The sequence below is a fragment of the Ovis aries genome, chromosome 13 (assembly GCF_016772045.2).
Source record: "Ovis aries strain OAR_USU_Benz2616 breed Rambouillet chromosome 13, ARS-UI_Ramb_v3.0, whole genome shotgun sequence".
NCBI lineage: Eukaryota > Metazoa > Chordata > Mammalia > Artiodactyla > Bovidae > Ovis > Ovis aries.
In genome coordinates, this window is record NC_056066.1 from 53,049,740 (window position 1) to 53,056,865 (window position 7,126).

Sequence of the window (7,126 nt, forward strand, 5' to 3'; positions counted from 1 at the left end):
TCAGTCTACCACAGACAGTAAAATATATTAAGGGTCACAAAATTCAGAGGACTATAATCTTGGAATCATAAAGACTTTGGCATAGACTCAGAGTTTTGCAACTAGGGAAGCATAAATTCCCTAAGAATAAAAATTCCCCAGATTGAAAATCTCCATGGGTTCTCGACTGCTTACAGGATGACATGACATAAAATACTTTTTGTTACCTGGCCCTTCCCACCCCTCCAGCCCCATTTCTCACCCCTATCACACCTCCCATCCAGATCTTATTCTCCCTCCCACTCCCCACAGAAAACAAACTCTGGGTCCAGCCACGTGGTAAACTAATTGAGATTCCCTGGTACGCTCTGAGCATTGCCTGAAACATGGCAGCACTTCAACAATCATTTGTTAATCTAATTAATGAATACAATTATAAAGGTCTTAGCACATGTGTAGCATATGGGAGTGTTAACAGTAGCCAATTCCTACCATGCACCTGATTCGTGCCTGATACTCTTCTAAGCACTTCACATGTATTGATTTATTTTCATACACTTATGTGGTATTATTCCTATTTTAAGGATGAAGAAACTGGGTTACGAAGGGGTTAGCAACTTGACCAGGGTGACCCAGAGGGTAAGTGCAGGGCTAGGTTTCAAACTCAAGGAAATTTCATCAATGGGTTGTAATCAACACAAAGCTCCTATTGTGCTAATGCTTAGATGCATCATGTGCCTTCATGCTAAGTTGCTCAGTCGTGTCCAGCTCTTTGCGACCCCATGGGCTGTACCCCGTCAGGCTCCTCTGTCCATGAGATTCTCCAGGCAAGAATACTGGAGTGAGTTGCCATGCCCTCCTCCTGGGGATTTTCCCAACCCAGGGATCAAACCTGTATCTCCTACACTGCAGGCGGCTTCTTTACCACTGAGCCACTGGGAAGCCCAGATGCATCAGGTGCATGATAACCTTGATTTAGAAGAAATGAGACCAGAGAGGTTAAGTGACTTGCCCAGTGTCACACAGCTAGCAAACACTGTAATGAAAATTCAAACCAAATTTGCCTGCTCTAAGTCCCACACTCTTTCCTGTTCTCAGCATGGTTTCTGGGCTGTCTCTTGAGAAAATGAATGCATTTTTTCTCACCTCATTAAGCTATCAAACTCCTATTCTTCCTTCAAAACCTAACTCAAGCATCTCCTGTGCTGTGGCACTTGTCCTCACCTCTCCCTCACGCCACCCTAGCTGCTCCAGCCAGTCCCTTCCTCCCTGAGCCTTCTCACCCCGACTCGTGCCCTCTCCACCACAGACCAGTGGTTAAAAATACAGCCCTGCACACAAGGGGTCTTGAGTTCAAATTATGGCTCTACTGGGGGACCTTGATGAACTTTTCATATAACCATCTGACCTTGATTTTTTCCTCATCTGCAAAATGGTGCTGAGAAAAGCACCTCCATCATAGGACTGGGTGAAATATGTACCAAACTTAGCTAAGTGCTCGCTGAGACACTTACCATGCTTCATTGTAAGTATCTGTTTAAATGTCTGTCTCCATCACTTGACTTGAGGGCAGAAGCTGATTACGATCTATCTCTTTCTCCCTAGCACCCAGCATGGCATAGAAGAGGTATTAAATGAATGTGAAGTAAATGGATGAAAAAGAAATAAATGAATCTTAGAATCCTAGTCTCATAATTTCATCCATAAAATCTAAAAACCTTGCCTCACATAACTGCAAAGTAGAAAGGATCTTAGAGATCAACCTCCTGAGGCTTTCAATCTTTTTGACGACCACCCACAGTCAGTAATACACTTTATACTGCCATCCAGAGCTCATGTGCATGCGTGCGCACACACACACTCTCTAAGTTTTAAGAAAGAATACTTTCCGTAACTATGTAGGATAAACCCTGATATTTATTTCTTCTCCCTTCCCGTCCACTCCCCATCATCTTCTTCCTTTTTCTTTTCCATTAAAACATGCTGGATTATGTCCACCACATTAATTCCATGACCTCTGAATTCTTTACGGTTGATGGTTTGAAAATCCTTCAAGTTTGGTTTCAACAGTACATGAACTGAGAACTTCCAGATGTACAAGCTGGATTTAGAAAAAGCAGAGGAACCAGGGATCAAATTGCCAACATCCATTGGATCATAGAAAAAGCAAGAAAATTCCAGAAAAATGTCTACTTCTTCTTCATTGACTACACTAAATCTTCTGACTGTGTGGATCACAACAATCTGTGGAAAATTCTTCAAGAGATGGGAATACCAGACTACCTTACCTGCCTCCTGAGAAGCCTGTATGCAGGTCAAGAAGCAACAGGTAGAACCAGACATGGAAGAACGGACTGGTTCCAAATTGGGAAAGGAGTACATCAAGGCTATATATTGCCACCCTGCTTATTTAGCTTACATGCAAAATACACCATGGGAAATGCCAGGCTGGATGAAGCACAAGCTGGAATCAAGATTGCTGGGAGAAGTATCAATAAAAGATATGCAGATGACACCATCCTTATGGCAGAAAGTGAAGAAAAACTAAAGAACCTCTTGTTGAAGGTGAAAGAGGAGAGTGAAAAAGCTGGCTTAAAACTCAACATTCAGAAAACTAAGATCATGGCATCTGGTCCCATCACTTTATGGCAAATAGATGGGGAAATGATGGAAACAGTGAAAGACTTTATCTTCTTAGGCTCCAAAATCACTGTAGATGGTGACTGCAGCCATGAAATTAAAAGAAGCTTGCTCCTTGGGAGAAAAGCTGTGACCAACCTAGACAGCATATTAAAAAGCAGAGGCATTGCTTTGCCTACAAATATCCCTATAGTCCAAGCTGTGGTTCTTCCAGTAGTCATGTACAGATATGAGAGGTGGGCCATAAAGAAGGCTGAGTGCCAAAGAATTGATGCTTTTGAACTGTGGTGTTGGTCAAGACTCCTGAGATTCCCCTGGAAAGCAAAGAGATCAAACCAGTCAATCCTAGAGGAAATCAACCCTGAATATTCATTGGAAGGGCTGATGCTGAAGCTGAAGCTCCAATACTTTGGCCACCTGAGAGGAAGAACTGACTCATTTGAAAAGACCCTGATGCTGGGAAAGATTGAGGGCAGGAGGAGAAGGGGACAACAGAGGATGAGATGGTTGGGTGGCATCACTGACTCAATGGACTTGAGTTTGCGCAAGCTCTGGGAAATTGTGATGGACAGGGAAACCTGACTGCAGTCCACGTGGTCACAAAGAGTCGATTGAGCAACTGAACAACAACATCGTTTGAAAAACATTTCTCTAATTGAGCTGCTCAACCAGAATCTTCATCCCTGACATGAGTTCTATACTTAAACCCCTGGGAAGGGAAGTGGCCACCTAAAGTTGAAGCTTCGTTGCTAAACAGCATTATTGTTAGAAAGTCCTTCTTTTTCTCAAGTGAAATGAGCCCCAATCACTTCCTCTTTGGTTCCCTTCCGCTTGCTGGTATCAAGCAGTCACCTCACATCACTGGGTTTCACTTACTTCCCCTGTTCCCACACATGTGCCCTACCTAAATGCATGGAGCCTAAAAGTCTATCATCAAAGCCACTTTTGGGGGTTAAGGCCTTGGTCTCCAGTTCTGAATTCAGGTCTTCAATTTAGGTCTTCAGGCTGAATTCTTCAGTTCCCGGAACAGAGAAGTTGTTGGGATTTGTGGGATGTCAATGAGCCTGGAGAGGTGGTAGGAAGGTGGTGCTAGTGATGTCAGGGACAGGATGATACAGAGGGGTCCAGGGAGGGCCCTCAGTTGGTCCTGATACATAGCAACTTGAGACGCCTGCTTCCCTCTGCATCATGCCTGAAACCTCTGGGATATGTGCCTTCCCTCACCCCAGGAGGCCAAGGGCATGTGGCTGCACAGGCCACATAATCAGCAGAGCCCTGTGCAAACTGACAATGCAGGGCCCCATGTTCCAAAAGTATTAAGTGTTTCAAGACGGCGACAGCAGAGCAGTAAATCAGTTATAAGCCCAGTGAGCACAGGCCCTGGGCGATCGCAGAGTTTGGACATCCACCATTACCAGCCCTGGCTCTTTGCCTGGGAGGCAGTCTCAGCAGACATGGTGTGAATGAGGCCTGGGCCTGGGCTGGGACTCCAGAGTGCAGGAAGTGAAACCAGGCCCGTGAATATTCAAGGAACAAGGTCCTTAGAGATCACTTCGCCCAAACCCATCCGTGCCCAGCTATAGAATCTGAGAGCGCAGAGAGCTGACCCAAGGTCTCCCTAGGAATTCATGGCAGAGCCAGATCACAACCTCAGCCCTGCGACCCTCCCCCACTTTCCTCTCAGTCCTTTCTGAAGTTGCTCTCATCCTATGCAATGTTGGTGACTATTTATTTACAACTTGCCAGTTTCTATCCCCTGTCCCCACCATCCCTCTTTCTCCCCCAGGCTCCAGACTCCTGTGTCTGACTGTCCCCAGTCGCAGTGGCCTCTTGCTTCCTGTCCCTGCCTTGCCTCCTCCCTGACCTTCTCCTCTCCATCCTCACCATGGCCACCAGAGTGTGCTTTTAATTTACAAATTGGATCCTCCCACACCTCTGCTCTCAGCCCACCAGTGTGTTGCACACAGACTGTAATCCCACCTCTTTACCATGACCTACAAGGTCAGGCCCTGTGGTTTCTCTCATGATTGCCTGCCCCTCCCTCTGCCAGTGACTTTATTGTTATCAGAAGCCCCACTCACGCCTGCCATGCAGGGTGCATCCTTCTATTCCCCCAGGTCCCCCCAAGGCCTCTCCTCCCTATGACCAGGTCTCAGCTTACATGCCCCTTCCCCTGGATCCTGGTCTTCCTCTGCACTGTCCCAAACACACACCTCACTCTCTCTCCCCACCACCTTCTTTGCTTCATAGTGCTAAGGGCTCCCCTGATAGCTCAGTTGGTAAAGAATCTGCCTGCAATGCGGGAGGCCTGGGTTCCATCCCTGGGTTGGGAAGATCCCCTAGAGAAGGAAAAGGCTACGCAGTCCAGCATTCTGGCCTGGAGAATTCCATGGACTGTATAAGTCCATGGGGTAGCAAAGAGCTGGACACAACTGAGCAACTTTCACTTCACATAGTGTTAACTTTCCTGACATCACACTGCACACTGGCTCCTTTGTTTTCAGCCTTCCTTCTAGAATGTAGCTCCCTTAAGGTAGAGACCTGTCCTGCTCAGTTGCTTGGGGCCTTGTCGGGCACTTGGCACAGTTGGCACTCTACTGAGTTGTAGGAATGTACAAACTGCTAAGGGAATGAACTGATTCAGCAAACACGTGTTCTCACAGGCCATTCTGTATCAGGCGCTGTGCTGGACACTGAACACTCAGACAGGGCGTCAGTGGACAAGAAAGTGTCTCTGCTCTCAAGGAGTCAAGTGACTGTCTTCAGGAGAGACAGAGCAGTGTCTGAAGGGGTGGCAGTGTGACATGAGTGGCTGTTTACACTAGTCTGAGCCCCTCCAACCTGTGTTGAGAGCGAAAGATTGTGGGTCCAAGAGGTTGGATTTTAGGGACCACGCATTCCCGTTTCGGAGGAGCTAGGGCATCTCTGTCTGTCTCTGGTCCCCTAGCCCATTAGGCCAGGACTGGAGCCCACACTCACAACGAGGCCCCTAGGAGGACCCCCTAGGTAATGGAGCTTGCAGCCTGGGGGACAGCCATGTCCTGGGCGCTGGAATCAGGAAGAAGACTGACTCGGCTCCACTCAGAGGAAACTGAGCCTCCCCCAGTGGGCATGTGGTCCAGCCTGGGCGAGCCCTGTGGGTACCTCGGCACTCCTCAAACCATCTCCCAGAGGACTCCAATCTCCCCACTTCTCTTTAAGCCTCACAAAGTAGGAGGCCCATAGCTACCCAGACCCTGCAGCCCAGCCCTGGGTCCCCAGTCTCCTCCTGCCATGCGGATGGTGTGACTAAAGCTGAAGGGCAGATGCAGGGGCCCTTGAAGGTAAGTTACTTCCTCCAGGAAGTCGTCTCTGCTTTCTCTTTGGTGGTGCTTCTGCCTTTTCCTTATCCCCATGGTTCACATTCCCTCTTTGTTTATTTATTCAAACATCCACCCATCCCTCCATCCATCCTTTGATGCAACCATTCTTTGAGCACCTACTATGCTCTCGTCACTTACAGTAGTGAACAAGAACAAGGCCCCTGCCCTCGCAGAGCTTACTGTCTAATGGGGAAATTATGTAACTGGTTGCCAGTTAAACCAGAGCTGTGATAAATGCTATGCCAGAGAAGTACCTCAGCTTCAGGGTAGGAGGGCTTTCCAGAGGAAAGAACATTTCACCGAAGACTATGCTGTCCAATGTGGCAACTGAGCCCAGCCAGTGCCAGGAGAAACTGAAGTTTTACTTGTATTTACTGTTAATTATTTTAAGTGTAGAAACAGAAACAGTATAATACATATGGCTTTTGTTAATCACAACTTTATTGTTTAGGAAGGACTTGGAATGTGTGTGTGTGTGTGTTAGTTGTTCAATGGTCTTCGACTCTGTGATCCTATGGACTATATACTGCCACACTCTTTTATCCATGGAATTCTCCAGGCAAGAATACTGGAGTGGGTTCTCATTCCCTTTTCCAGGGAATCCTCCCAACCCAGGAATTGAACCCGGGCCTCCTGCATTGCAGGCAGATTCTTTACTGTCTCAACCACTAGGCAAGCTTAGACTACTGTAACTAACAAATATTTCAAAGACTAAAGGAAAAAACAAGGTAATAATACCACCATATTTTTATATTAATAATCACATGTTGAAATGGTACAATTATAGATGTTGAGTTAAATAAAATGTATTTATTAAAATTAATCTCACCTGTTTCTTTTTACTTTTTGAACGTGAAGACTAGAAAGTCTAAAGCTCCCTATCTGGCTCACACGGTGTGCCTGGGGACAGAACTGAGCTGAGCGCAGAAAGGCACGTGGAGGAGTAAAGAGCAGAACAAGCATGAAGAGTGTGGAGCTGAGGGGATCGCATTTCTTAGGACGGAAATTCACATTTAGCTCCTATTACATGTCCAGCACTTTAGACTTTATATGCATTAGACTGAGTGCCTCCTGCTATAGATGAGGAAATGGAGGCTCAGGTTTGACCGAGGTCCAGGGGCTGCTGCGACCACTCCACTGAACTG